The 22087-nt window shown below is 34.7% G+C and overlaps 1 long non-coding RNA gene across 1 annotated transcript in view; it reads left to right on the plus strand.

The window, feature by feature from the left end:
- Window positions 1–22087, plus strand: part of LOC144382139 (uncharacterized) — a 195476-nt gene that overhangs the window by 38409 nt on the left and 134980 nt on the right. Inside the window, exon 2 of the long non-coding RNA XR_013448570.1 lies at window positions 4363–4415. This is a non-coding gene — a long non-coding RNA (uncharacterized LOC144382139). The remainder of the gene's footprint in view (window positions 1–4362; window positions 4416–22087) is intronic.

The raw sequence follows: 22087 nt of genomic DNA on the forward strand, positions 1-22087 counted from the left end.
AAGTAGATGATCGCTTAAGTTTGAACCCATATATATATATATATATATATACACATATATACATATATATATATAATATACACTTAATTTTACTGATTTTGTGCTTCCTACTTTTCTTACTCCAATTTATGTTCTTTCCTTTCCACCCAAAAATTCTCCTTTAATATTTCTTGTAGAGTTGGTAGGGGTCATGAATTCCTATAACTTTTGTTTGTCTGGAAAACTCTTTCTCTCTCCTATTCTGAATGATAGCCTTGCTGGATAGTGTATTCTTGGCTGGTGGTTTTTTTCTTTCAACACTTTGAACATATCATACCACTTTCTTCTGGGCTTCCAAGTTTCTGCTAAAAATTCAGCTGATAGCTTATGTTGTTTCCCTTGTATATAACAGTTTTCTCTTGGTGCTTTTAACTCTTTCTTTATCACTGTTTTTTGCCATTTTAATTACTGTGTCTTGGTGTGGACCTCCTTGGGTGTATTTTGTTAGGGGCTCTCCATGCCTCCTGGATCTGGATTTTTATTTCATTTCCCAGATTTGGGAAATGTTCAGCTATTATTTCTTTACATAAATTTTCCGCCTCATTTTCTCTGTCTTCTCTTTCTAGGATCCCTATAATGTGAATGTTATTACACTTGATGGTGTTGGTGAGTTGCCTAAGTCTATTTTCATTTTTTATTATTATTTTTCTCTCTCCTGTTCAACTTAATTGCTTTCTGTTATGCTGTCCTCCAGGTCTCTGAGGCATTCTGCTTCCTCTAGTCTATTATTTATTCCATCTAGTCATTTTTTTCAGTTGTTGACTTCTTCATCTGTGATTCTTTTTTATGTTTTCTATCTCTTTGAGGGTCTCATTGATGTCATCCACTTTTTTCTGAAGTCCATTATATTTACGACCATTACTTTAAAATCTCTATCCAGCATGTTGTTTATCTTCATTTCTGTTAGCTCTCTTGCTGTGATTTTGTCCTGCTCTTTCATTTGGAACGTATTCCTCTGCTCCTCATTTTGTCTTATTCTGTGTCTATTTCTATGTGTTGGGAAAGTCAGCTACATCTCCTGCTCTTGAAAGTAGTGGCCTTATTAAGAAGAGGTTCTATAGTGCCTTGTTCACCAGAACTGGTACTTCAGGAGCATCTAGTGTGTTGTGTGTACCCTACTGTTGTGGCTGAGCCACTTTTTCCTTTATTTCTGTGTATCTTTGCTTGTTGGGAGTAGGGTTTGGTCCCTGTGTTGTTAGTGGGCTAGTCTGGGTCCACCTTAGGCTTGAGTTGGGTCACACCCCACCTTTGCCAGAGATAGAGTAGCACTGAACTGCAGGGCGCTCTCCCTGTGTTGTCCCCTGAGAAGCTTTTATTGGTGGATGGGGCCTGCATTCAGACCAGATGTCTGCCTCAGCCCACTGTGAGGCCACAGTCAAATTGGTGTGTGGGGTTATCTTCCTCTCTGCACAGAACAGGAGTCACTCTGGAGTGGCACTAGCCCCTGTTGGGGCTGCTAATATACTTCCAGGCTTGTGGCACTTCATTTGGATGGGCTTGGCTGAGGGAATATTGGAGGAGGTAGATCCACAGGAGAATATAGTGGTAAGGCATGCAATGTTAGCAAGTTAGGTGAAGAGTGTTAGTGCTGTGCTGGTTCCCACACATGTCCTTGTGTCTAGGTTGGAGGATGGAGGAGGGAAATTGTGCCTGCCAGCTCCCTTGTTTTTGGAGAAGTCTATAGATCTCTGCCCCTTTAGCACACACTCTGAGATTAGTAAGTAAATCTAGCCGGAATGAGATTTAATGTCATTGAGTCCAATCTCTCACATAATTCAGAAATCCCTATATATCTTTGGACAACAAAAAATTCACAAGGCAGTACACTGTTGATAAAAAGACTTATTATAAACTTTTTCCTTTAAAAAGGATTTAGAGTTAGTGTCAGTTCCAGAATTTCTGTAAAGGATTTCATTGCCTGCCTCATAAATTGAATGAGGACTGGAAGCCATGAGTTCCTAGAACATCCGATAAGTTTCATAAAATGGATTGACTATATCAATGAATAGTGAGAATCTTACTGAAATTATGGGCTTTAAAACCACCAACACTTCCTTGGAGGCATTATTGAATAGACTAGTTCAAAACAATTATCATTGGTCAGCACTTCAAATATTTAAAGATAATTATAATATAGCTTTTAACCCACCATAGTCTAATCATCATAATTATTTCTCTAACACAGTACATAACATGATTATTTTTACTCTGCTTGTTTGTAGTGAAGATTCTCAATGAGTTTTCTAGTTCATGTGAAAGATGAACTATTACCTTAAATCTCTGTCCTCAGAGACCAATTTAGCCTTTTTTCTGGTTTTGAAATACTTTTTGACTTACAAAATGTTTGCAAAAATTGTACAGAGAATTCATGCATACCCATCACTAGCTTCACCTAACATTAACATGTTGCATAACCATAGGAAAATGATCAAAATGTAAAAAGTAACATTAGCACAATATTATTAATTAAACTATAGACCTTATTCAGATTTTACCAGTTTTCCACCAATTCTCTTTTTATGTTCTGGGATCCAGGATCCCCCATTATATTTAGTAGTTTTGTCTTTTTACCTTCTTTAATCTGTGACAGTTTTCAGGTTTTTTTTGTTTTGTCTTGTTTTTTATCTTTTATGATATTGGCTCTTTGAGAAGAATACTGGTTAGTTATTTGGTAAAACATCCCTCATTTTGGCTTTGTCTGTTACTTTCTCATAGTTGGAATGAGGATATGCATGTTTACAGAAAAATTCCAAATAATACCTGTAGAATGAAAGAAGGAACTAAAAAAGTCATCTTTAGGAAAATATCATAGTAATAATTGCTACAGATAAGGTCTATAGATAGATGCTACAATTAAGAGCCCTGAATCTTTTTATTGGATAATTATGTTTAGAAAGCCAGATGTGGTTGCTGTTGAGTGTTTAGTGCTGCTGGGGTTGGCATTGCAGCTAGACTCTATCAGCGGACAGAACTAGGAAATACACCTAGAGTAATCCAGCCAAATATACACATCAATTTTTACTTCTATATTTATCTATATATTTAAAAACATGAATTTATATTGATATCTTTGTTTCTAATCCAGTAACATAAGTTTATTCTAGCCTTCTCCCTTTCTTTTGTAACTTCTTTCTCTAAACATGGAAAATTAAGTTCATTATATACAATATATATCCTTATGTTGTCAATTCTAATAAATACATAAAGGCATTTCAGAATTGCTAAACCATACCTATGTGAAAAACCAATTTACTAATAGAATTTAGTATTTCTGGACAGTTCCTTTTGTCTTTAGCCTTACAGTATCTAGTCAAGACACTATTTTCCAAAGTAAAATATTAACTCCTTTCTTATTCAGTGTAGTTATTTATTCATCTGTGATGGAGTTCAGTTCATTTGTTACTGTTTTTATTCCACTTTGCCCCTTCTGTTCTCATTTGTTTTGTTTAATTTTTTGAGGGTTTGTGAAACTGTACTAGAAATATTAACAATCATGGCTAAACAAAAATGTATACTAAGATAAGTGTCACTCTTTCTCAGTCCCTACCACCCCATTCTATTTCTCTCTTCTTTCCAGTCCTTTCCTCTCAGACCCTCTAAATAACCAACCTTTTTATTTTCTGGCTCATTTTCCCTGCACTTTTCTTGCAAAGGTAAGAAGATAAATGTGCATTTTCTTATGTCCTCTTCTTCCTTACATGATGGATGGCATGTTCTTTTTCATTTAACAGTTATATTAATTTGTGGGGCTGCCATAGCAAAGTACACACACTGGGTGGCCTAAATAACAGAAATTTATTTTCTCACAATTCTGGAGGCTAGAAGTCCAAGATAAAGATGTTGACAGGGTTGGTTTCTTCTGAGACCTCTTTCCTTAATTTGTAAATAGCTATCATTTCTCTGTGACTTCCCATGATCATCTTCTCTGTGTGTACTTCTCTCCTAATTTCCTCTTACTAGGACTAATCATATTGGATTAGGGCCCACCCTGATGACCTCATTTTAACTTAACTTTTTAAAGACCCTATTTCCAAATACAGTCACATTCTAAAATAGTGGGAGTTCAGCATATGAATTTTAGGGAACACAATTCAGCGCATAACAACAAAATATCCTGGAAAACACTTCATATTTAAATTGACAGAACTATCCCTCTTTGTTTTTTTTTTTTTTTTTAAACAGCTTCTTAGAATTCCATTTTGTCAATGTGACAGTATTGATTCAACCACTTTCTTTTGCATGATCAGACAGGATATTTCTAATATTTTGTACTCAGAAACAGTGTTGCAAATAATAACTTCATACACATCTATTTTCATACAGATGGAGATGTGTCTTCAGGATAGGTTTCTCGAAGTGAAGATCTGGGTGAAACAGTAAGTGCATATGTGGTTTTGTTAGGCCTTGAAAAATTCTAGTCTAAAAGAGTTTTACCGGTTTATATTTCAAACATCAGTGTATTGGAGTGGCTATTTCGCCAGTGTCACAGAATTTTTTTTGATCTTTTACAATTCGATAGATGTAATGATGACAGATGAAATGATATTATTAATGTTATATTAATTTGTATTTCTCTAATTCTGAGTGAATTTATTTATTTTGTCTGAAAGCCATTTTTATTTCTTATTTGAATTGTCTATGTTTTTCCCACTTTTAAGTGCAGTTTTGGTCTTTGTCACTAATTTTTAATGTTCTTTACATATAAGGGATATTACTCTTAGTCTTCCATATATAACATATGTATGTTATATTCTTATATATAATACATATAGTAAATATTTTCCCTAATTATTGTCAATTATTGTCTTTTTAATGTATTTATGATTTTTTAAACCATGCAGGATACCACACATACACACATACACACACACACCCACACACATCAAATTTGTCAATTTATATTTGTTATAGGTAGAAAATCTTTCCCTATGCCTAAGGTTAAAGAAAACTTAACCCATTTTTTCTTTGTATGTTTGTATTTGTATGTTTTTGTTGTTTATTGAAGTACAGTTGATACATGTGACATTAGTTTCAGGTATACAACATAGTAATTCAGTAAATCTATGTATTATGCTAAGTACTTGTAGGCTTTTAACCTTTAGATCGCCAATCTATTTTGAGCTTATTCTTGTGTATAGTGTGATGTATGGATCTAATTTGATTTGTTTCCATGTAATTACCCAGTTGTTCCATACCACCTAGAAAACATTTGGCTCTGACCCAGTGACTTGATAAACCATCTTTATCCTATATATGAATTTCCACATATATTTTGGTCTATTACTGGGCTTTCTAATCAGTGTTTCTGGTCTTTCTGTCTATTCATGTATCAATACCACATTGTCTTAATTAGTGACTTTATATTACATTTTAATATCTGGAAGAAGTAGTTCTACTGAGTGTTTATTTTCCTCAGTGTTTTTCTGGCTATATATATCCATGCTTAGTTTTCTAGGCAAACTTTAGTATCAACATGTCTAATTCCTCAAAAAACTTGTTGATGCTTTTATTAGGATTGCATTGTATTTGTAAATTAGGGAGAACTGAAATTATATAATGCTGAGTCATTCTATGCACAAGCAGGGAAATGCTTTTCAATTTGTTTGAGTCTAATTTTGTGCTTTTTAGTTGTAGTTGTTTAGTTGTAAAATTTCCTTCATATTGGTTTGTACATTTTTGTTTTATTCCTAAGTACTTAGTCCTTGTTTTTTTGCCATTATAAATATTTTTCTCTACCATTATGTCCTTTAACTGCTTACTCTTTGTATGTGCGAAGGCTGTTAATTTTTGTTTGAATGCTAATTTGTTTCTTGCTATGTTACTGAAATAACTCATTTTATCATTGATTAGAGTTTTTAAGATTTGATATGTGAAAATACAGATAGTTTTAATTCTTTTTACACATTTTTATGTACAGAATAGATTATTTTTTTCTAATTGTAATGGCAAATATCTCTAGTGCATATGTGAAAATACAGATAGTTTTAATTCTTTTTTATGCATTTTTATGTATGGAATAGATTTTTTTTTTTTTTCTAATTGTAAAGGCAAATATCTCTAGTGCAATGTTGAATAGTAGCGGAGATAGTGGTCATCCTTTCCTTATTCCTGATCTCAGTTGTAATATATATAGTGTTTCCCCATCAAATAAGATTGTAAATTAAGATTTACAGAAAATGATGAAGCACAGAGAGTTCTCATGTTCTCCATATAGTTTCTGCTCTTAATATCTAACTTTAGCATGGTCAAAATTAATGACCCAATATTGATATATTATTATTAACTAAAGTCCATATATTATTCAGATTTCTTTAGTTTTTATCTAATGTCCTTTTACTGTTCAGGATGCCATTCAAGATGTCACATTACATTCTATCACTAAGGCTTTTCTTGGCTTTTGACAGTTTCTCATATTTTCCTTGCTTTTGATGATTTAACAACCCTCAGTTTGGGTTTTTCTGATGTTTTCTACATGCTTAGACTTTGGGTAGGTGCTTTTAGGAGGAGCACCACAGAGGTAAAATATTGATTTCAGTATATCATATCACGGTTGCTACCAACATGATGTATCCCTGTTGATGTAAAACTTGATCAATTGTCTGAGGTGGTGTTTATCAGGTTTCTCCACCATAAAGTAACTGGTTTTGTTTTTGTTTTTGTTTTACCCCCCATACTGTACTCTTTAAAGAACTCACTATATGCAGTCCACACTTAAGAAGTGGAGAGTTAAACTGCATTTCATGGGGAGACTATCTACATAAATTATTTATAATCATTCTGCATAGATTTGTCTATTTCCTATATTTATGTATTCAGTATTTTATGTATATTTGTATAGACTCATGGAAGTGGATTATATACTTTGGAGTATATTCCAATACTATTTTATTTATTTTGTTGCTTGAATTGTGAATATTGGTAAAAAATTGTTAACCTGTATCCATGTGGAAAACAGTTTTATCAAGTAGAGTGCAGTGCTTATGTACAGTTTATTTTGCCTTTAGTCTTGCAGACTCCACTCATTTACAAAGTTATTTAGGTTAATGTCTTTCCACCTCTTCTCTCAATGAAGTTGTTTCACATATTTGTAATATAGTTACATTGTTTGTCATATTCTGCATTCTATTCTAGGATCTTATAATCTCCCAAATGATTTTATTTTTTTAAATTTGTGTAAACCAAGGTCCATTTTTGGTGGTTTAACTTTTTGTGTATCTTGACAAATGTATAGTGTCATGTATCCACCACTAACAGTATCAGAGAAAATAATTTCATCACACTAGAAAAACAAAAAACAAAAAAACCCGAACCGTACCTGTTCAGTTTTCTTCCTCTCCTCCCATGCTAGTGGTAACAACTGATCTGTTTAACATCTCTACAGTTTTGCTTTTTCTAGAATATTGTATAACTGAAATCAAACAGTATATGGCATTTTCAGATTAGCTTCTCTCATTTGGCAATATGGATTCAATGTTCAGGCATTTGCATGGTTTGAGTACTCATTCTTTTTTATCCGTATAAATAGTATGAATAGTAGTTTTCATGTCTCTACTTAAGTTACCCATTGGTTTTTCAAGTTGTCTAGCTTTTCCTTTAGAATCCTTAGCATATTAGTCATGGTGATATGAAATTTCCTCCTGGTAAATTCAATATTTGTACCACGTCTGAATCTGGTACTGATGCTTGCTTTGTCTCTTCAGACTGTTTTTCTTTGCCTTTTAGCATGCCTCTTGATTTTTTTATTGAAAGCCACATGTTATGTTGGGTAATAGGAACTTTGTTTATCTGGATAGTATTTGAGCTGTGTTTAATGCTTGCTGTAACTGGGGATACCGTACCATAGGTTCATATTCCTGTAGGTAAGTTTGTTTTTGCATTCACTATCAACTTTGGGTTTCACAAAGTATTCTTCCTCAGAAAGTCAGTATCTTAAAACTTTCAGCTGTAATCCACTGTTGATATACTGAATTTCTGTTGGTGTGGGGGTCAGAACCAGGAGAAGATCTTTATCAGATCTTTACCATGAGAACCTGGTGGGGTTTCTTAACACTCAAAAACTATGGAGGTTCCCATTTGCGACTCATTGAAGTCTCTCATTGTTACACCAATCCACTCTCAGACACCAGTGATTTATTGAAATTACTATTTATGTGTTCCAAACAATTTATGACTCCATCACTTTCTGTTCCAAATAAGTAGATTTTGCCTGTTTCTTTCTGGATTTGCTTATCTCTCCATATGTGGGCATGACATTTTGTCCTGAAACTTCAATTTTCTGTTGGGTTTAAGAACAGTCATTAACTTTAAGTTTATTAAGCTTTTTTTTTTTTTTTTTTCCTTGTTGTAAGTACTGGAGAGATGAGTTCAAGCCCTTTCCATGTTGGTGCTGAAGCAAGAAATCCTGTAAGTTAGGTTGAAAGGACTACAAAATATTTTGCCTTTGTTAATTATTCGAACTCTTTTCCTGCAGGCTTAGAAGAGTTATTCTTCACCTTTGAAATTGAAGTTTTACTCTGATAAGTCTCAGGGTTGATCATTTTAGGTTAATTTTTTTTTTAGGTACCCAGTGAAAGTTTAGTGATAGATTCAGGTCTTTTCTATTACTAGTTTTCTTAGATTATAATTTTACATAATCACTGTATTCCATTGTTTTATTTTACTTCTTCAAGGGACTCTAATACTATAAATATAATTCTTCTGCGCATTTTCACTAGTTCTAATACTACTGTCACTTCCATTTCTACTCCTTTCTGATCATTTTTACTTATTTATGTCACTTTGTTTCCTTGGTTTTCTGGCTTTTTTGATGCCCTTTATTATTGACTCTTTTCTACTTTGGGTATCTTCTAATTAATTATTTATTTCTAAGCCAATTTTGTCTTTTTTATATTTCTTTGCTGAGTTCATTCAAACCATTTCCTTTCTTCCAGATTTTTATCCATTTCTCTTTGTAATTTGTAAATTTCTGATTCAAGGTGATCTCATGTCATTAAGTGCTTGCTCAAGTACATTTAATTCTCTTTGTAGTTTTGACTTAAATTTTCTCATTTCATGGACTTTTATTTATTGTTTTTTGGTGAGGGATGTGGACTTTTTTTTAGAACTGTGAAGTTCCTCAATTGTATGAAATTCTGTTTGCTGAATTTATGCAGTTACTGTGTATGAATTTATTTTCCTAATGTTCATTTTCAACATTTCCAAGCATTTCACAGAATTTCTAGTTTAATGGTAGGTACTCTTTCTGTCAGAGTTTTTCTTGTTTGTTTGTTTTGGTGGTGGTATGGCTGTGGTTGTAAGCCTTATTTTATGGATTTATTAATAATTGTCTTGCGGGATCTTAAAATTTGTCCTTATTTCTTCTTGTTCCTTTCCTACTCCAGTTCTAAAGGATGCTTCTCCTTTTATTTTTGTCTTTTTCCTCCCTAGAATCTGTGTGTTTTGAAGACTAACCTTTAACTTGCACCTGGCTCTGGGACACCTGGGTGGCTCAGATGGTTAAGCATCTGCCTTCAGCTCAGGTTATGATCTCAGTGTCCTGGGATCGAGTCCTGCATTGGGCAACCTGCTCATTGGGGAGTCTGCTTCTCCCTCTCCCTCTGCTGCTCCCCCTGCTTGTGCTCTCTCTCTCTCTCTGACAAGTAAATAAAATATTTAAAAGAAAATTATGCCCCTCCCTCTAAATTATATAACTGTCCCTTAGAATCAACTGCAGTTTAAGGTTTACTCCTTGTAGCTTGTATTCTAATGTGTATGGTTACATTTTTAGTATTTTCAGATTTAGAATGGACTTAATCTTTCTGGTGGTGGTGTCTGATCACACTTGGGCCCTTACCATACCTTTCTTCATCTGCCTCCCTCCCCTACTTTTTTTTTTCTCTACTGTTGCTAGGTAAAAGCTCCTGACAGCATGAGGTTGTGTTGAAGAAGGTCATGGAGAGGACATGACCACCAGTTGACTCGTGAGCTGGTCCAGGCAATTGGAACCTTGAGAGAGCAAGATATTGTTGAGACTGTCTGGATGTTGCAGTGATTGAACCCCAGTAAGGCCTCCATATAACCTTTTAAGTTTCAGGTGGATAGGTACAAAGAACTACTGTCTTGCTGCTGTCCAAGACAAGCCTCCTAAGTTTCTTTGCTTACTAAACCTTCCATGTACCCGTCCGGGGTGGCCGACCTCTTTCTTCATTCTTTCCCTGCCCTCCCTCCTGGGTCAGGGAGCAGTTGTGAATTTCACCTGGGGGAAAGGCCAAGGTTGTGAACCAAAAGGTTGAGGCCAGGATTTTGTATTCTTTTCTCTTTTTTGCTCAGCGTTAATTTGAAGTGTGTTATTCTCTTTCTTCCATGTATGCTGAGAATATATTTTCCACATAGGATTATTTCTCTATGGTATTGTTTTGTATTGTCCTGAGAAGAAATATTAGGAGGTAGGTAGTAAGGCTAGCCATAATTGTCTATCTCCATTTTCCCCATTTTTTTATACTTTGCATGTAAATTTAGTTCTAGCCTCTCCAAGAGAAATGAAAATCTTAATTATTCTAAATACACATACTTCTATGGGATTCTAAATGACATAAGTGGTTCTCACTTTTAAAATGTGATGTCCAGAACATGTATATCCCCATTAGTGATATCCACTAAGGAAGGCATTTGGGAAGCAACTTAATATTCCTGTAGTGCTTCTTCTGATGAATGTTTCCTAACACTGTTTGGAAGTGCTTTCAGAACTAGTTTCTACTCCACATTTAAAAATTCTTTAGCCTTGGGGTGCCTGGGTGGCTCATTTGGTTAAGCCTCGACTCTTAGTTTCAGCTCAGGTCACAATCTTGGTCATGGGATGAAGCCTTTTCTCCAGCTCCCCACTCTGTGAGGAGTCTGCTGGAGATTCTTTCTTCCTTTCCAGCTTCTCTGCCCTCCCCCATCCTCTCTCTCAAATAAATAAATAAATCTTTAAAAAAAATAAATAAAAATTCCTCAGCCTTTCCATTATACCTTATCTTTGGCCCTCAATGATAATGCTGTGCTTGAGCTTAGCATTATCTTCATTATGTTCAACTATTAATCATAAAATTAAGTTCAGTCTCAAAGGAAAGTTTTTCTGTCCTTCAGTCTATTCATAGAATTGTTTTTGTGGCACAGAAGACAATTTTAATAGAATAATTAAAAATATTTTAGAAAAGAAAGATGACTATTTTGAAAGAGGAAACACTAATTTAGATGCGTAATGCTAGTGCTATAACTTAAGAATTATTCTCTTTGGGCACCTGGGTGGCTCAGTTGGTTAAGCAACTGCCTTCGGCTCAAGTCATGATCCTGGAGTCCCTGGGTTGAGTCCCGCATTGGGCTCCCTGCTCGGCAGGGAGTCTGCTTCTCCCTCTGACCCTCCCCCCCTCATGTGCTCTCTCTCATTCTCTCTCTCAAATAAATAAATAAAATCTTAAAAAAAAAAATAATTCTCCTTACCTCATAGTTTGAATTCCCCTGTGGGTAGCAAGCATGAGTTGAATATCCATGAAACACAATAACGTATCCAGTTGATCCTTTCTATTTCATTTTATATATCAAATAAAAAGTGGAGATCAGATAGTTATTTTGTTTTAAACTCCACAGTACTTTTACAAATGCTTTGTTATTATAAGTGGAACTTATTTTTTTTTAAGATTTTATTTTTTACTTCAGAGAGAGAGAGCAAACACACAAGTGGGGTTGGGGGTGGGAAGGGGCAGAGGGAAAGGGAGAAGCAGGCTTCCCGCTGAGCAGGGAGCCCTGGGATCATGACCTGAGCTGAAGGCAGCTGCTTAACCAGCTGAGCCACCCAGGCACACTGGAAACTATTAAATTGTATTAGCTCAAAGATATATTCCATAAAAAAGATCTTATTGAAGTTGGTATCATGGATAACTACATTAGGTTTTTGTTGTTGTGCGTGCATGTGTTTTAATAAGACACTTCTCAATTTTTGTTTATGGCTTTATAATTCTTACCATTGTGTATGAGAAGCTTTACCAAGCCAAGTAAATATCTTCTCTTGTTCATAGTTACTTACTTGGAAATATATAGTGTTTTATTCTGTCTGTGCATTTATACTGTTAGTACAAGTGACAGTTTTCCTTGTCACAAAATAATAAAAAATAAGGAATACCAAAAAAATGCAGTGATAATTAAAATACAGAAGTCTTTTTTTATGCTTATGATTTTCTTTTTTATCATATTATTTCCATTCAATTTTTTGTGATAAAAGATAATGAATTTTGAATTTCCCTCAAATATTAAATGTTTTAAAGTAATCTCATTCCATATATATTCTGTGCTGTTCTGAAATGTGAAACCCATGATATTTATTCAAAGTGAAAATTTATACTAAAGTAAGTATATCTCTGCTCACTTACCGTGTGTTTAGTCTTTCAAGTTCCCATGCACTTCAAATCAGTATGCATCTCACACTATGAGAGTGCAGAATGAAGCCAGCGTTCTGCCATTGAGGAAAAACAAAACAAAACAAAAAAAGATTTCCTCATTTTAAGATGCTATCTTAAAGAAACTTCCATGGGTTGGAGAAATTTATTTTTTAAAATAAGGATTATACCCTCACACATTAAGATAAGCTGAAGTAATAGTTATTAAGATATATTGATTATTTTTTAATTCATGATTATCATTATTAGATTATAAATCCAAATGCTTAACACTATAGAGGAGCCTAAGGCCTGAAGCCTGGAATTGTGTATTTCAGTCAAGCATGTTCTATCACATTATAAAAATTTGGCAGATATTTTTAGAGATTAAAAATATGAATAACTTTCCTTATTAAGTTCTTTTGATTTACCCAATATAGAAAATACATTCATAATGGTTTTTTTCCAAGTAAATAAGAAGATATTTAACATTATTTTAGGAAATCAACTTCTTTGGGATTTATTGGTACAGATAATATTGGTTTGCATGATATCTCAGTATTATTTGCTTGGAAAATCTATTAATCTAATAAAAAGTTCCTAGTTTCACATTGATAGATGATCATTACTCTAATTAGATCCAACTAAATGTAGTTGGAGTATAATCTCAACTGTAATGTTCTTTTTATTTATTAAAAAACACAAAATCTAATTACTTCTGTAAAATTTATGTGTTATATAAAGGACTTGGCATATGGATTGAACCTTTTTACTTTTTGGACTTTAACTTATAATCACATGTTTTCATGAGACCACTGGAGCATGTTTACTGTTACTACTTTCCTCACTGGAAATACTTTATGCTTAGCTAGAGCATCATCCATACTAAATTTGGTTCAACTTTCTTTCCACAGGGAATTTCAGTCATTTCCAAATATCCATCTCTCAAAATGTTGAAGGGTTATTTAGGAAAAAATGCAGTTAAAGTGAACAGAAACTTTGTTTAGGAAGCAAGCCATGTATGTTCAAAGCATGTGTGTGTGTGTGTGGAGGAGGAGGAGGAGGAAGAGAAGGGACAGGTGAAGAGAGGGAGATGGATGGGAGAGAAAAGAAACTTAAATCTGTTACTTTTCCACTCTCTGGTACATTATTTGTTTCTAGAAACAACTTGAGGGGTTAAATGCACTAACATAGTATTGGATTTGAGGGGTGCCTGGGTAGCTTATTTGGTTAAGCATCTGCCTTTGGCTCATGTCATGATCTCAGGGTCCTGGGATCAAGCCCCGCATCAGGCTCCCTGCTTGGCAGGGAGTCTGCTTCTCCCTTTCCCTCTGCCCCTCCCCACTGCTCATGCTTTCTCACTCTCAAATAAAAATAAAATCTTAAAAAAAAATAAAATAGTACTGGATTTGGGAAAACAGATATGGTTTTAGAGAGATCCTGGTTTGTAGTCAAGAAAAAATGGTGTCAAGGGGCGCCTGGGGTGGCTCAGTTGGTTAAGCAACTGCCTTCGGCTCAGGTCATGATCCTGGAGTCCCGGGATCGAGTCCCACATTAGGCTTCCTGCTCGGCGGGGAGTCTCCTTCTCCCTCTGACCCTCCTCCCCTCATGCTCTCTCTCTCATTCTCGCTCTCAAATAAATAAAATCTTTAAAAAAAAAAAAAAAAGGTGTCAAATATTTTCACTTTCTTGTCTGGAAAAGCAATGTAGATCAATCTTTTGTTACCTGAGTTATATATATAGATAGATAGATAGATAGATAGATAGATAGATAGATAGATAGATAGATATGGTCTTAACTTTTTTTAATGTACTGTAAATGCATGTAAAACATTGACATAAGCCCTTTCACTTCAGTTAGCAAATTTATAGATTATTATAGCATAGAAAATATAGGCTGTTTCCTATCTTTTAAAAAGCCATGGCAGACAAAAACCCATTTCAGACAGAGAAAGACAAATACTCTAAGATCTCACTTATATGTGGAATCTGAAAAACAAAACAAAAAACTCATAGAAACAAAGAGCGGTTTGGTGTTGCCAAATGTGGGGGGTAGATGTTGAGTGAAATGGGTGACGGTAGCAAAAGGTATAAATTTTAGTTATAAAATAAGTCAATCCTAGGGGTGTAATGTGGGTGACTATGGTTAATAATACTGTTTGTCTATTTGGAAGTTGCTTAGTAAATCTTAAAAGTTCTCATCAAGGGGCACCTGGATGGCTCAGTCATTAAGCGTCTGCCTTCGGCTCAGATCATGATCCCAGGGTCCTGGGATTGAGCCCCGCATCAGGCTCCTTCCTCCACGGGAAGCCTGCTTCTCCCCCCCACCCCCACTCCCCCAGCTTGTGTTCCCTCTCTCGCTGTGTCTCTCTCTGTCAAATAAATAAATCTTTAAAAAAACAGAAATTCTCATCACAAGGGAAAAAAAATCTGTGTGGTGATAGATTTTAAGTAGACTTATTGTGGTGATCGTTTTATAATCTATACATATATTGAATCACTATGTTGTACACCTAAAACTATTATAATGTTACATGTCAATTATATCTCAATACAAAAAAGACAAAGTCATAGCTATTAAATGGTTGTTCCACTTTTGCTACTTTTTTCAGGTATCACTTATATAGTTTGTTTTTTTTTTAAATAAAAGTGCCACAAGCTCCCAATACATATAGGTAACTTCAGAGAGTGTTAAAAAAGACAAGTTGGAATATTTGACTGTATTTTTTGACAGTGAAAACTATTAATCTTTGACTTGTGACCTTCTGTCTGCATCCTAGTAACGTCCTACTCAAGAAAGTCCTATGTTTCTGAAAGTGCCATGTATAAGCAGCTCAGGAAGCACTTGGCAGCTTCTAGAAATGTAGAATCTCAAGACTCAGTCTAAAAGTACTAAATTAGAAGAAGACTTTAAGATCCTCAGGTGATTTATAGGTAATTAGACTTTATAAGAACTATTGCATTAGAGCAACAGTGATTTCGAAAAAGATTGAGATAAACCTTAAATTCGGTACAAATGATAACCTTGGTTTTAGTAAATGGATTCTCTTGCCTACTGTACAAACTGATCTCAAATCATAATCATTTTTAATGTAATTACATATAAAATTTGAGTTTTGTTGTCCAGACCATATTATCTAATGAAAACACCACTTCTGGTTTTAAAAAAGAGACTTGCCAGCTCTTTACTTCAATTAAATGAAAATCATAGTCATGGACTTAAGCTGTGGGGATTCAGTTAGACATAATATGTTTAATAATTCTCTAGATAATTCTGGAAAACTGTGGATAAAGGTTTGGTGAAATTAAGTGACTTCTTAGTAAAACGTATTTCAGTATATTGTAGTGCATATATTTCAGTTTAGCAAGATGACGAATATATGCCCTGTGCTTTATAACATCCAGTATTCAAGTATTTAAGTAGAGCAAGAAAGAATAAAAAAGACCCCAAAAAAACCCATAATAAATGAGCACATTTAGGCTATTTTTTGCTCTTGTAAACTGTGAAAATCCCTCCTGAGAATGCCATAATTTCTGGCAGATTGTCATTTCTTTTGGTTGTTATTACTTGCAGTAAGTTAACAGAAGCTAATATATTTCTAGGAGATGCAAAGAACACTGAGAAGTATAAAATAAAACCTTTTATCAGTGTGATGCACCTACAGTGTAAAGTGTAAGGAACAGCCTGATTAGTAGAAGCTGGTTATCTCTAAACCTGCTCTATGCTCAACCTTGCCAACACAGAGCCAGATAGGAAGGGCTGCCAGTGGAAATCAGCCAAAGAACTGTTGCCAAGTTCAGTCTATTGTTTCCTACTGGAAATGTCTCCTTACTTATTGCATGGATATCTAGTACACATGATGACCTACATGAGCAGTAATACAAAAGGTACAAAAATAGTGTTAGCTTACCCAGCAGAGAAACTGAAAAAGGAAAAAAAGGTGACATGCCATGCAGGCACATAATATATGATGTTTATTGGCCTGTGCATAAAGTTGGCTCTTATTAACCAGACGTATGTTCTTCACACTATACTTCTTTGGCTTAAATTATCTTATGAGGAGCTTGGAGTACATCATTGGTTCTTAGCTCTGGATACACATTAGATTTATCTGAAGAACTTTAAAAAATACCCTATCTTACTCCAAATCAAATAAATCAGAGACTCTGTGAAAGTATAACCCAGGCAAAGATTTTTATTTATTAAGCTCCCTGGATGCTCCTATGTATAACAAGGTATTAGAAACACCGAACGATATAATCACTTAAATCTCTTACACATTTAATTTTCCATACTTTCTAGGAGAGCTCCATCTCCTTCAGTTTTCCCCATCCTCTTTGTTTCTCTGCATAAGTACTCTATTAATAGAGTGAAGAATAAAAAATATGAGATATTATTTTAGTCACAAGTTTTATAAATAAATTCCTTCATATGCATGTGACTCCATGCCTACAGACTCAGGTAAACCATGTCAGGAAAAGCTATTTCATATGGGAAATAAAATAACGGGACATAAGGTACAACTAATATATTCTGGGTAATACTCCATCTATCCTGCAATCATAGTCTTTTTAACCCAAGATGTTCTGACAAGAAGACTTATAGTAAAATCCTCAATGAAAGCATTATGCTTGATTAGATGCAGGCTCTGATTCAACTATTAAGATATACTAGAATTTATTATAATAAGCACTCCTAGGCATACCTTGGGGAATTTTCCAACTATTCCTTAATAAGAAATGAGCACATGGGATTTTATGGCATTTCTTATAGTACATGTAGTGGTAGGAAGAATTTAACTTCAATATGGATTCCGGTTTTAAGTTCTACAATGAAGGCAGGCTAAGTAAACGCTGAGCAGTTTTTAGAAAATAGCTATTAAAATGGTTGAAAACTATGATATCAAATATAACTAAAAATATATACCCATAAGTGAAAATACTGAAGTCCTCTTATGAAATTGGAATGATTGTTAACTCAAACTATATTTTAATGAAAGCACGTATTTCCTAGCTTTAATTACTAAAAAGGCTGGAAACAATGACCAACTCAGTAGCAATGAGCACATTATGGCAAATAAATTGTGGTCTTTAAATTGTATTTTTCACTGAAGGGAAATAAGACACTTTGAAGAAATGGCTGATTAAGTGTCTGGGGACAGAAATGTTCGGGAAGAGCTTAGAATATCTTGACATACAACAAAACAAGAAAGCTCTTAAATTACTAAATTATGACAAAAGAACTCATGTGCCAATGAGGACAAACTATGATAGCAATTTGTGAACTGATGAGAATAATTACCCCAAGAACTAAAATGAATAAAAGATGTTTGAGCCATAGTTCATAATTACAACAAAAAGCAAATACATACATCCATATATACCTAGCCCAAACCTCAGTTTTACCTTTTGAGGTTGCTAAGGAGCAACTCATTTTAAAACTGATGAATTAACAGTCCTCCCAATTCCCAGAAGATAGCGATAATTTTTAAGAAGAGGACTCTTGTTTTATAGTCAGTCATTATTAATAAGGCAAAATTTTTAAAAGTGGTATCAAAGAAATGAAGTAATAGAAAAATACTAATTTCCTAGCATATTCTTGATGGGCTAATGGGGGGCAGTCATCAATTTTATTTGATAGATGTGGAGAGGGCAAATAGGGCTATGGATTGCTGTCATTGCTCTAGGCTTGTGACCTTGGTCCAGTCACTAAACTCTTCTTTGTGAAATAAAGGTTTTAAATTAGATTTTCTTGATCATGATCAGCATTGAACATTTACAATAGAATGAAATATGGATAGATGGTTAGAAAGATAGAAGTGGCAAAGGTTGAAATTGAACTTAGATTTGTTTGCCTAACCCATTGTACTGAAAACTAGTATAATGCCTTTTAAATGCTATTCCTAAATTTAAGTTAGCCATGATCAAAGACAGAAAGAACAATTTGTTGTTTGCAGTCCATATTTTAAAATATTCCAGCTGCCACCACTATTTACAAACTCCTTCCCCCATGACAGAGTGTTCAGTTTAGATTTAAACATTTCTCTCAGCAATCTTTCAAAGATAATATTGGAGTATCTTGTTCATTGGTATAAGTGTACAATATCTTCAGGGTAGTAAGTTAGAGTTGAAAGATGATGACCATGTTTCATCACTATAAACCTCAGTCATTTCTTTCTACACTTTTGTGGTTACTCACACCAAAGAAAGCAGAGGACCTCTACAGTTTGCATCAGGAGCTTTCTCTTTAGTCAGGTTTATCCTCAGGTATATAACCTTTAATGTGCAATTGTTGAGATGGAAGCCTAGTCCATCTAAACTATACTATTCCAGCTTATATTTTAGAGGAGTTGTGTCCATTTTTCTGAAAATAATTATAGAGTAAAAAGAAAACATAAATGAAGTAACACCAATAAACTTTTTCCAGGGACCTTTAGAAGTCCGAATATAATCTGGAGAGCAATAATTATTCTGATTGAGTCTGTAAACTTCTATATTTCTTTGCTGTTGTTAGAAGAAAGTGTATTTAGCGTTATTAATGATACTTCATGTTAATGTAACCTTAGGCTCTTTTCCAGAATTATGCTTTATCAAAGAATCTAATGTCAATTTCCTCTTTTAAAATACAACTTTCTTCATGTTATATGTGATCTAACTTTTTTAAAGATTTATTTATTTGAGAGAGAGAAAGAGAGAAGGGGGGAGGGGCAGAAGGAGAAGGAGAGAGAAACTCAAGCAGACTCCGCACTGAGCATGGAGCCCAACACAGGGCTCAATCTCAGGACTCTGAGATCAGACCTGAGCCTAAACCAAGAGTCAGATGCTCAACTGACTATGACACCCAGGCACCCTGTGATCTAACTTTTTAAATCTTTCCTTCTAAAATGTTGCATTTGCTGTTCTCTCTCTTAGAACACTCTTCCCAGATTGTCCTGGAGCTAGTGACTTCTCATCATTCAGGCCTTTGTTCACTGCTAATATTTAGCAATTTCTCTCATATTTCTCTGATTTATTACTTCATACTATTAAAATTACTCAAAGATCATCATGTTAATTAATTTATTTTTTGTTTAGAATCATTATAAGCTTGAAGGTTTTTGTTTTTTTTTCAGTTTCAAGTTTTTATGTGAATTCCAGTTAGTTAACATACAGTGTAATATTAGTTTCAGGAGTAGAGTTTAATGATTCATCACTTACATATAACACCCAGTGCTCATCAAAAGCACTCTCCTTAATAACCATCAGCCATCTAGCGCATTCCCTGCCCACCTGCCCTCCAGCCACCTAGTTTGTTCTCTATAGTTAAGAGATATATTTTATGGTTTGCTTCTCTCTTTCCACCCCCCCGTTCATTTGTTTCTTAATTTCTACATATATTAATTTATTTTGATAGCATGTTGTCTGTATTACTCTACAAAGTCCCCTAAAAGCAGAGACATTGTCATATCCCTTGTGTAGCTCTAGTAGCTAGTACATGGTGATACTCGTGTATTTCTGAATAAATATTGGATGAAACCCATCCCTTAATACACATTCTAGAGGTTGTTCATAACATCCATGTTGTCATCAGTAGATTTACATATTAAAATGGAAAAGGAGTCATTATCTGGAAAATTCAATAAAAACACCTGATTCAGTGTTTTTTAGAAATGTGTTTTAAAGCTCTTGTAAGGGATGGGATAAGTCAGGTAAGTGGAGTCAAGTATTAAGAAAATAGTGATTTTTACTAGGGTGAGCCAGATATGAAGTCCAGTTTAGCTGCTGATATCCAGAAAAATATGACAGATAACTTGGTGATTCATACCAGCAGTTGATCTGTTAGAGTTTAATAAGAAAGAACAGGTGTATGTCCCAGAAGGCAAAAAAGCACAACAAAGACAAATCAGCTTATGAGCAGGTACACACAGTGCCAGGAGCATCCAATCTAGGAAGAAATGGAGCAAGGAGTGGACCTCAGGCTACAGATGGGGTTTCAGGGCAGGACTGGTAAGGTGCGGACCCTGTATCCCAGGTCTGCTTCCTGGTATTAAGAGATGACATGTTGATTTTTACTTTATTTTTTAAGCCTGGTCAATATTGAAAAGATCTCCTTACAGGTACTAAGAACACAGTTGATCCAAGGACATGATGAAATTCAATATGAAGGCAAAAGGAAAAGTAAATGGCTGAATAAGGGTAAAGGAGGGGCACCTGAGTGTTTTAGTTGGTTGAGCATCTGACTCTTGATTTTGGGTCAGGTCATGATCTCAGGGTTGTGAAATTGAGCCCTGTATCAGGCTCTGCGCTGAGCATGGAGCCTGCTTGAGATTCTCTCTTTCCCTCTCCCTCTGCCCCTCCCATCCCCTCTCTCTTCCCTACTCTAAAGGGAAAAAAAAAAAAAAAGAGTAAAGGAAGCCAAGAGCGCCAGACTGGCCATTGCAATTTTTGTTTAAGAAAGATAGTAAATGATTTTGTATGGAGATAATTTTTAGAATCTGTCTTTAGATTATTTCTCTTGATGAACACACCTTAAGAACCACAATCAAGTTTAGTGGCAGCCTGCTCAATGAGAAGATAATTCAATTTAGGAAAAGTCCATCTTTTCAAACAACTATATATTAATATGGACAGGTATGGAACTTTTTAATAGCAAAATAAGTGGAAGTTTGAAAAATAGGTCTTTCCCAATGGATTAAAAAGGGGAAAATCTCTCATCTTTTCAGGGCACACAGGTTAGATTAGAATATTATTACTAAAGATATCTGGGAGTCATTCCTGCATGTTCCTAAATCTTACTTGAATCCCAATTTGAGTTTATAAATCATCACTGGCATACTTTTGTTTTTGTTTTTATTTTTTTAGAGGGAGAGAGACAGAGGGTGGGGAGGGGGAGAGGGAGAGAAAGAATCTTAAGCAAGCTCCATGTCCAGTGCGGAGCCCGACATGGGGCTTGATCTCACAACCCCGAGATCATGACCTGAGCTGAAATTGAGAGTTGGTTGCTTAACAGATTGAACCACCCAGACACCCCATCACTGGCATACTTTCAAATCAAACTCTGATTCCTGAAGTAAAGGAGATGGAATAATTCCATAAATAGAATTTTTATAAGGGTAATAAAAGCAGTAAACTTCATATGGTAGAAATATCTTAGAGTATTTCAATGCTATTGAAAGATTTAGCAAGGATAACCAGTTTATTCCACAAAATATTTTTACTTGGAAGGCAGATCTATTTAAGTGTCTTAATCCTGTCCCACAGATTTCAGTTCATTGACAAACCACCTTTTAAAAAGGAAGGAGGAACTAAAGCCACATCCTCCTTCAATCATCATAGAGAGGTGAATCACTCTGATTTAATTACATTACTGAAAAAGACAGAAAATTATAGTTCAATTAAGGGTGTATGACATGAATCAGATTACAGAATAGACTTCAAACAATTTGTGGATTTCAGGATGAAATTTTTCAAAGATTAACAAATGAACTTCAGTGGTTTCCCTAACAACTCTGAGTGAATTTATGCTAGAGTATTTAATCAGAAAGATTTGAGAAAGCAGTTTTTATTGCTGACATTTCTGCTAGGTTACCTTCACTATCTGACTGAAATCCGCCCAGATGGTATCCTCTCTTGAGGGTTGAGGTGCTACAATAAAAGACGATCCTGACAATAGTAAT

This window comes from Halichoerus grypus, chromosome 6 (assembly GCF_964656455.1).
Source record: "Halichoerus grypus chromosome 6, mHalGry1.hap1.1, whole genome shotgun sequence".
NCBI lineage: Eukaryota > Metazoa > Chordata > Mammalia > Carnivora > Phocidae > Halichoerus > Halichoerus grypus.